At 40.0% G+C, this 10764-nt stretch overlaps 1 protein-coding gene across 2 annotated transcripts in view; it reads left to right on the top strand.

Annotated features, from left to right (window-relative positions):
- The first annotated feature begins 3812 nt into the window (after positions 1–3812).
- The window catches only part of ADGRL1 (adhesion G protein-coupled receptor L1), a 526256-nt gene continuing 519304 nt past the window's right edge, over positions 3813–10764 (top strand). For both annotated transcript variants that reach the window (XM_077262603.1, XM_077262602.1), the window contains exon 1: positions 3813–5629. The gene's annotated coding sequence lies outside the window, so the exon portion shown is untranslated. The remainder of the gene's footprint in view (positions 5630–10764) is intronic.

Raw genomic sequence — 10764 nt, 5'->3', positions numbered from 1 at the left:
TAGCCATGTGGTTTGACATCACCACAGGTCCTGACAGACATATACAGTTAGGTCCATATATATTTGGACAGAGACAACATTTTTCTAATTTTGGTTCTAGACATTACCACAATGAATTTTAAACAAAACAATTCAGATGCAGTTGAAGTTCAGACTTTCAGCTTTCATTTGAGGGTATCCACATTAAAATTGGATAAAGGGTTTAGGAGTTTCAGCTCCTTAACATGTGCCACCCTGTTTTCAAAGGCACCAAAAGTAATTGGACAGATTCAATAATTTTAAATAAAATGTTCATTTTTAGTATTTGGTTGAAAATCCTTTGTTGGCAATGACTGCCTGAAGTCTTGAACTCATGGATGTCTCCAGACGCTGTGTCTCCTCCTTTTTGATGCTCTGTCAGGCCTTCACTGCGGTGGTTTTCAGTTGCTGTTTGTTTGTGGGCCTTTCTGTCTGAAGTTTAGTCTTTAACAAGTGAAATGCATGCTCAATTGGGTTGAGATTAGGTGACTCACTTGGCCATTCAAGAATATTCCACTTCTTTGCTTTAGTAAACTCCTGGGTTGCTTTGGCTTTATGTTTTGGGTCATTGTCCATCTGTAGTATGAAACGACGACCAATCAGTTTGGCTGCATTTGGCTGGATCTGAGCACACGGTATGGCTCTGAATACCTCAGAATTCATTCGGCTGCTTCTGTCCTGTGTCACATCATCAATAAACACTAGTGACCCAGTGCCACTGGCAGCCATGCATGCCCAAGCCATGACACTGCCTCCGCCGTGTTTTACAGATGATGTGGTATGCTTTGGATCATGAGCTGTACCACGCCTTCGCTACACTTTTCTCTTTCCATCATTCTGGTAGAGGTACATCTTGGTTTCATCTGTCCAAAGAATGTTCTTCCTGAACTATGCTGGCTTTTTTAGATGTTTTTTAGCAAAGTCCAGTCTAGTCTTTTTATTCTTGATGCTTACGAGTGGCTTGCACCGTGCAGTGAACCCTCTGTATTTACTTTCATGCAGTCTTCTCTTTATGGTAGATTTGGATATTGATACGCCGACCTCCTGGAGAGTGTTGTTCACTTGGTTGGCTGTTGTGAAGGGATTTCTCTTCACCATGGAGATTATTCTGCGATCATCCACCACTGTTGTCTTCCATTGGCGCCCACGTCTATTTGCATTGATGAGTTCACCAGTGCTTTCTTTCTTTCTCAGGATGTACCAAACTGTAGATTTTGCCACTCCTAATATTGTAGCAATTTCTCGGATGGGTTTTTTCTGTTTTCGCAGCTTAAGGATGGCTTGTTTCACCTGCATGGAGAGCTCCTTTGACCGCATGTTTACTTCACAGCAAAACCTTCCAAATGCAAGCACCACACCTCAAATCAACTCCAGGCCTTTTATCTGCTTAATTGAGAATGACATAACGAAGGGATTGCCCACACCTGTCCATGAAATAGCCTTGGAGTCAATTGTCCAATTACTTTTGGTCCCTTTAAAAACAGGGTTGCACATGTTAAGGAGCTGAAACTCCTAAACCTTTCATCCAATTTTAATGTGGATACCCTCAAATGAAAGCTGAAAGTCTGATTTTCAACTGCATCTGAATTGTTTTGTTTAAAATTCATTGTGGCAATGTCTATAACCAAAATTAGAAAAATGTTGTCTCTGTCCAAATATATATGGACCTAACTGTAGGTAGCTATGGTTACATCACAGCGGCAAGCCATCTATGCGACACATATCTCCCGTCGATTAGACACCCTTTAGCCACGCTACATGAAAAGTAATTCTGCCAATTACTGAAAAATTAATATCAGCTGGTTCAACTGTTGGCCTATAAGAAGGTGTCTCATTACCAAGGTGCCACACAAGAAACATCTCATGATAGGTAATTCCAGTATGCTGTCTCAAGACCTTCACAACCTGGTTGTTCCAAAACATACTGGTGTTGGTTACAGAAGAATTTCTAAACTACTGAAGGTTCCAATAAGAACTGTTGGGGCCATAATCCCGAAGAGGACAGAACATAAGTTCACCATAAACTGGACACAACCATATGCTCCATGCAATATTTCAGGCATTGGAGTGAAAAGAATTATCAGAAGAGTTGTCCAAGAGCTGAGGACAACCTGTGGAGAGCTACAGAAAGACCTAGAATCAGCAGGAACAATTGTTTCAAAGAAAACTATACGTAATGCACTCAGCCTCCATCGCCTGTATGTTCGCTCACACTGCAAGACTCCATTGCTGAACAGAAAGGATATTGATGTACATTTAAAGTTTGCTCAACAACATTTAGACAAGCTTGTGAAATACTGGGAGAATATAGTCTGGTCAGATGAGACCAAAATTGAACGTTTTGGATGCCATATTACACATCATGTTTGGATGCCAAAAGGCACTGCATATCAACCCAAAAACACCATACTAACCAGAAAGTTTGGAGGTGGAAACATCATGGTGTGGGGCATATGGCACTGACAAACTTTATATAATTGAAGGCACGATGAATGGATAAATGTGGTTTGATTTCTTGCCTGTGTAAATTAGATGGGTTGTTGTCGATGTGACCAGTTGTTGTCTGGTGAGACTTTCAAGTCAATAGCACATTTAGAAATATATTTCTTAGAAAATTAGTGACAAGTTCAATACTTATTTCACCCTATGTATGTAGAAAATTGATTGATTGATTGATTGATTGAAAGATAGATTGAGTTATGATAGATAGCTAGATAGATATTTGAAATGTATAGTTAAATAATAAACAGATTAATATGAGAGAATGAAAGAAAAAAGAAGGAAAGAAAGAAAGAAAGGATGGATGTATAGATTTTATAAAAACGGATAGATTTGATATATGTGACCAGACGTTATAGAAATAGATATATATTAGATAGATAGATATGAGATAGATAGATAAATAGATATGTGATAGAATAGATAGATGGATAGATAGATAATAGATAGATATGAGATAGATAGATAGATAGATAGATAGATAATAGATAGATTGATTGATTGATCGATCGATAGATAGATGGATAGATAGATAGATTATAGATAGACAGATAATAGATAGATATATAGATAGATATGGGATATTTAGATAGATAGATAAATAGATAGATAGGATATGAGATAGATAATAGATAAAACAAAAATAAACAAAAATAGATAAATGTATAGATGACTTTTATAAAACAGATAGATTTGACATACGTAGCAAGATGTTAGATAGATAGATAGATAGATAGATAGAAGGAAAGAAAGAGAGATAGATTTGATAAAAACATAGGTTTGAGATATATAGCTAGATGTTAGACAGATAGACATAAAGATGGATAGATAGATAGATAATAGATGGATAGACAGATAGATAGATAGATAGATAGATAGATAGATAGATAGATAGATAGATAGATAGATAGTAGACACCATATAACACATGAGGTGACAGGAATACATGACGGCCTACATGTATACATGTCATCCTTCCATCTCTGGGTACTCCTGTCCCCCTCCATGCTTTCCTGAGTACAGATACCGGTGAAGCCGCTGTGAAAGCTCCAACAAACCACTAATGAGGACAGTATCATGTACTATGGAGTCATAGTGAGAACTGGGAACAGGACAGGGACAGATGTGGTGAGAAATGTACACAGAAATCTATGTGTAACATGTACAGGGAAGGATGCTGACAGGGGAGGGGACCAAAGATGGAGTGAGACAGAAATGTTTGTACAGAAAGAGGAGGAGAGGTGGATGAAGCAGGCGAAGGATGGAGAGAGAGAGGAGGGAGCCGTGAAGGAGAGGAGAGGGAGGAGATAGGGAGATGGAGGGACACAGAAGGAATGATAGCAAAGACGGGAGAACACAATGGTGGAGGTGAAGCATCATTAAGACACTGAGCCGAGTGTCTGCTCTGAGGGCACAGAATGGCAGACAGGAGAAGAGACAGCTGAGATGAAAGAGAGAGTGCTAGGGTAAAGAGATCTTCATCTGATTAAGGGTTAAAAGGAGTGAGGGGGAGGGAAGAAGGGAGGGTGAGAGTAGAGAGGGAGAGAGAGAGAGCAAGGGAGGGAGAGACAGAGGAGGGGCAGGGAGCTGGAGACCGAAACAGCCCCACAATCTCTCATTTATTTTCTTTGTTATTTCTTTACGTGGGATACAAAATTACAAGAAGAGCAGTGGCAGAAAACATCTCCATTCCTGAGACGAAAAGAGACAGATAGAAAGGAAAAGAGAGTCCTCCAGTCAGCGCTCACCAATCTACTAGAGAAGGAATGTGAGAGAGGAGGAGAAGAGACAGGCAGCTAGTGAGACAGACAAGGATATCCGACACGGGGACATCACCAAGACGGGCGCTGAGAGAGCAATAGACGGGTACATAGCATCCCTACAAGATGGAGAAGACCAGAAGAGACCTCAGATAGCCACCGAGACAGCCGTGAAGAGAGGACAGGACCAATAATGAGATGATAGAGGGCTGATCACAGTATTAGGAGTAGTGAAGACATACAAGGGGTTCGGCTGCTTTTCCGCCTCATTCTCCCCGTTCACTGGAAATCATGTTTAATATGATGGATGTAAAGATTGCTGCTCTCAGACAATCGGATACAAGTGGCCACTGAGTGACTACCTACCAGGTGCAGCATTAGGAAAAAAGACAATTACCCAGCACCCTGGAGAGCGACTGGGCTACCCGGGGATAGGAGGCTCTTGGACAATTGACAGTGACTGGTTACTACCACACAGGTTAAGAGAGAACTAGCCCACTGGAGAGAACTAGACAAGAGGGCTAATATCTCTGGACAGGTGGGGGATGCACAAATCCCATGTGGCTGTAGTTCGTACACGCATTTGATGACCCCACCACCACCCCTTTCCAAATACCAGAAATTCTGCAATGGCTAGTCCATGGGAAAGTCTTTGAAAACGGCCAGGCCATAGGGATACAATTCGGGCTAGTGTGTAGGAAGATGGTCTTCCATCCTGCAGCTAGCAGGAATTCACAATGAATTGCAGCTCAGAGAAGAATCATCAATCCTAAAAAGCCAGCAGTGGCTACCAGTACGGAAAGCATAAGGACGAGGAATCCCAGTGACCCATGGCAAGGCCCAGCAAATGCAAACATGGCAAATCCAATCCGAGTGTTTACCACGGCAGCTAAGACATGTCCGAGAAGCTAAGAGGGGCCGAAGACGGACTGCTGTTTTGGTGAGAAATGTACCGGACCGTCTGGAATTGGCCAGATTATTGCCATATTTTGTGTATATAAAGCCACTCTATTTTTCAGACTACTGATATAGTGCCACACAGATCCATCCAGCAACAGAACCAGGAGCAGCCATACTGGACAGGGGGCCATATTCCCTTTCTACAAGAGGCTGGCTTATTTACAGTCCTCCAAATACGTGGACAACCGTCCTGTTGACAGAAGGCCAGTACTCTCTTACCATCCTTGGACAGTGGCAATAAGGCGCAAGAGGAGGGGCCTAACGATTAGGCTCCACCCCTGTGGGATCATGTCCATGGCAGGTGGTCTTCTTGGGGAAAATCCGTGACCAGGCTTAACCCCAATCCTCCAAAAATATAAACATCTGGAGGGGAAAAAAGACAACATTATAAGGTGAGGAATATTCTATATCTGCAGAGGCATGCAGCGTATACCATAATGTGTGTTCATATACATACGTGTGTGTACGGACACATAAACACACAGATATATACATCTACACTGTATATACAGCAGTATAGGGTCAGTTTCTGCAGGGCTCAGTGGGATTCTTAATATCCATCTATTGACTATTGTATGTCTGCAAAATAAATTCATGTTGATTCGGTATAATGATCTGTATGCTATATATTAAAATGTTTATAATAGCAAATATATATGGATAAAAGAAGATTTAGGCATAAACTCTATCTATCTATCTATCTATCTATCTACAGTATCTATGCATGTATCAAAGCATCTTATATCTATTAATCTATCGGTCTTATAGCTATCTGTTTATTTATCAGTCTCATATCTATCTATCTAACTCATATCTGCCTATCTATATATTGATCTATCTGTTCATCTATTCTATTAGATTATCTATCTATCTATCTATCTATCTATCTATCTATCTATCATCTATCTATCTAGCTATCATCTATCTATTATCTATCTATCATCTATCTATCTAACTCATATGTATCTATATATTGATCTATCTGTTCATTTATTCTATCACATCTATTATCTATCTCATATCTATTATCTATCTATCTATCTCATATCTATCTCATATCTATCACATATCTATTATCTATCTGTTATCTATCTATATCATATCTATCTCATATCTATCTATTATCTATCATCTATCTATCTAACTCATCTATCTATATATTGATCTATCTGTTCATCTATTCTATTACATTTATCTATTATCTATCTCATATCTATCTATCTTGTATCCATTATCTATCTCATATCTATTATCTATCTATCTGTTATCTATCTATTATCTATCTATATCATATCTATCTCATATTTATCTATCTATCTATCTTGTATCCATTATCTATCTCATATCTATTATCTATCTGTTATCTATCTATTATCTATCTATTTCATATCTATCTCATATTTATCTATCTATATATCATCTATTTATTTGTCTATCTAGTTATACATCTCATATACAGTATATCTGTCCATGTATGTACGGTATCTATTTATCCGTCTCGTAGCCGTCTCCGCGTCTTGAGCAATATTGTTCTGTAGGCTGCCCTTACAGGCCATCTGGCCTCTTATGCCTGGATGTCAATCTGTTTCACTGCAAGGCAACCTATATTATTTCCATGCAGGGATTCACTCTCTACTGAGTGGTCAATTAGAAATTTATTGAAAGGTGGCCTTTCATGAAAGGATGTCTCATACTGGTGGAAGCAGCCTGCTTCATGGCATAATACTCTTATTTGCTTTTGCCCGGCACAATGCGAAGCATGGCCAATCTCATTTATTGAATATACATCCATTTGAAAGCAATCTCATTATTTGCTAGACCACGGTATATTATTATGATCTGCACAGTCTCAGCTCCTCTCTCTTTTTTTTGGATAGCAGTGAGCATCCTATCTGTTTGTTTGGATTTTATTTCATTTTGACGACTTAGAATATTTTCTCAACCTGGAAAGCAGCCCGTTGCTTCCATCTTCAGTTGGTCCTTGGTCTTGGATTATACCTATTGAAAATTTGAACCAAGATTCTTGACATACGTTCTGCATCTTTTCTCTGCTTTGTTGTGAAGTTTCCAGTTCTAGGGAACCCTGGTAGATAGAAGACCAAGTCATGACCAATATTGGGGTAGAAGGTCCTGGCTCTTAGTTTGTGGTCATAAAAAATGATTTATAGACTTTGCAGAGAATGTAATTATATGATCAAAGAATCCTCTTCTTGGATGGTGACGACACTAGATGGGATTTTGGTACTTGTGGTAGATCACTCATTTCAGGTGCTGTCAGCAGAAGACAACACTTTGCAAAGGAGTCTTATTATAAGGAAAAGCTGTCTATAATAGACAACCGAAAAATAGCATTTGGAAGAAGAAATTGTCCCGTCCAAGAAAATGTGACTTATTTTTGACAAACATCTGTTATTTATCAAGAAACCTGTAAGGAGTAGCTTCTCGAAGACTGTACCAATTGTGGTATTGTAATTGTACATAGCATTCATGGTCAGGTAACATGGCTCATTAAAAACAGTATCACTCACTGGTAGTAACCTTAGTCAATTACTCAATGGAAAAGTAACCCAGGGAAAAAAATGTAGTGTCACTCATTAAAAGATAATAGGACCCAGTAGATGGTAGGATGACATAGTCATAGAAGAAGGTAAATCTCACTATTGTAAAATGTAGAGAAGCCAGAATGTAGAATTACTCCTTGGAATGTGAAATCCTTCAATGAAGTAGAACAACCAATGGAACATTAGATTAGTCTATGGTACCAAATCATTTTGGGTGAAATTTAAAGAATTGGCCAAAGATGGATAGTGTGAAAAACTTGGGTTCTAATACAAAATCTGTAGCAGGGTCTACTAAAGAACTCATACCTCTTGTAGTGCTCTCATTTAGTTTAGAAGGGGTTTGTGGATAGTCTCCGCTCTGCCAACAGGATTTAAAACATATATCCCAGTGTGGTTTTCCTGAAGAAGAAGTAGATTTGTACTTCAAAACGAGTCAAAATAAACCAATCATTTTATTACACCGGGATATATGTTTTAAATCCTGTCAACAGCGCGGAGACTATCCACAAACCCCTTCTAACCGATTGATGTCTGATGGTCACTGGCTGACCCATGGATCTGCTGCAGCCAATATTGCACTATATGCTGTTTTTACGGATTAAACAGGTGAGTTTTATCTGAGCGTAAAGCTCCCTATATTTCACGCATAAGATCCTATTTTGCGCTGATCTCTCCTACAGTTTTACTCAGATAGTCGTCTCATTTGGCAGAGGGGTCTTTAGGCACAAAGCTTGAGTGACGTTAAAACTTCTTCTCATGACTCCCGGGTATACTGCTGCGGGGAGAGCTGCGCACCACAGCAAGGGAGCTGAGAGCAGAGCGGCGGGGAATTCACCGGGTTGCAAACAGGACCTGAACCATGTGACAGGGAAGGAGGTGGTCGAGGGCGACGCCGGGGTGCAGAAGAGACAATGTACACTCAAGAATAGTAAAACGTGCCAAGATCAAACCAGGAGATAACGAAGTAACCAAGGGTGAGGCAGAGGGATAGTCAGAAAGGGAGCCAAAGGTCAGAAAACTAGTAGAACAAACAAGCAGAGTAACGCACGGAGCGCAAGGCAAACAAATGCAAACTGAGCACACACTCAAGGGGTCAGACACACAAACTAAACGAAAGTATAGCTGACAGGGAATCCTAGTGCGTAGTGTGTATAAATGCCCCTCCCAGATCCAAAGAGAGGCCAGCAACATTAACCCTAAGAGAGCAGGACATGAACCATGTCCTATACCATGACACTTCTGTACCTCATTTTGGATATACTACTGCTTGGATTGTATACCTTCAACAGACTCCAGTTTTTTATAGCAAACAATTTCCTTTGAACTAACACTGGAGACCAGGATATTGATGTGTGCTATAATGGCTAAATGTACCATATATAAACTCTTCAGTGGTCTGGGACCACTGAACTTGCTGAATTTTCTTTTGAAGTGCTAATAATAATAATAATAATAATAATAATAATAATCTTTATTTATATAGCGCCAACATATTCTGAAGCGCTTTACAGTTTAATAGTTCATATACAAGTCATAAGTAACAACTTTAAAAATAATATTACTCTATATATTAAAGCAAAATAAGGCGACTCTGCTCATGAGAACTTACAATTAACAATGAGGTGGGGTAGACAAAGTATAGGGGCGTATTTCCAATGATGGTCCAGCCATCTTGAGGTAGTGGGGGATAGATAAAGGCCGCATGATCTGCTCACCAGCCAGTATTTGTGGTGCTTTTGGGTGGGGTGGAATTTGATGGAGGGTTATTCTCAGATAGTGAATGGGCTACACACACACACACACACACAGACTTCGATTAGGGAGTATGATAGGCCGCCGTATACAGATGTGTTTTAAGGGAGAGCCTAATACTGTGTATGCTGTGGATAATCCTAATTTCTTGAGGTAGAGCATTCCAGAGTACTGGTTCAACACGGGAGAAGTCTTGGAGCTGGAAGTAGGAGGTACGGATTAGTGCAGAGGTTTGCCAAGCTCGCTTGCAGAGCATAATGAGCGGGTAGGCCGATAAACAGAAATGAGGGAGGAGATGTAGGAGGTGTCGCACTGTGGAGAGCTTTGTGGGTGAGAACAAGCAGTTTGAATTGGATCCTATAATGCCTATAATGAATGGGCAGCCAGAGCAATGACTGGCAAAGAGCGGACATGTCTGAATACCAATTAGCTAGATGGATGACCCAGGCTGCTGCATTAAGGATGGACTGGAGAGGGGAAAGTTGAGTTAGGGGGAGGCCAATTAATTAATAGCCAGGGATGGACATTGAGGTCACCACAAAAGAAACAAATTACTCTTCTGAAGCTGGTTGATGTCACCGTGCCAATCTCACTACTTAACACTCAGTTCATTAATTGTCTTTGAAATGGTTTGTTAAATATAAGGGGCTTATATGCCATTTATAGCAATGATGGACAACCTGATTTGAACCCTCTCTTTTTCATGGCCTCATAGCCTTTTCTGCTTCTATGGTATGTTCGCCCTTGCCAATATCATCCCACGTATGCTAATAAGCATATGTGATGACTTCCATTCAATCTGTGGGCTCTCTTAGCCAATCAACACAATGACAAAACGGCTGACACGTCTCAGTTTTTAAGAACTTTCCCAACCCTTGTGATTTTTGCCACACAAATGCTCTTAAGAGGAACATAATGGCGAAAGAAATTGTATAGTATCATTGGGAATGGTATGTGAAGTCATATCGTCATTGGCAAGAGGCTACAGACTCTTTCCTCTGAAGTTACTTACTGCGTGAAATGTCTAGAAGACACATCTAGTATTTACATCCTCCTATCCATTTATCAAAGAAAAATCCTTTTAAGGCAGGGTACAATTGCAAAATGGAATGTAGACTCATTTATGGAAAGGTAGAATAACTCCCTGGAATGTCAAGCCACTCGTTGAAAGCTAAAATCATTTATCAGAAAGGCCGATAAAGAGTCAGTTCATT

Source organism: Ranitomeya variabilis, chromosome 5 (assembly GCF_051348905.1).
Source record: "Ranitomeya variabilis isolate aRanVar5 chromosome 5, aRanVar5.hap1, whole genome shotgun sequence".
NCBI lineage: Eukaryota > Metazoa > Chordata > Amphibia > Anura > Dendrobatidae > Ranitomeya > Ranitomeya variabilis.
Note: the sequence above shows the minus strand (reverse complement) of the source record. Positions and strands in the feature narration are given on the sequence as shown.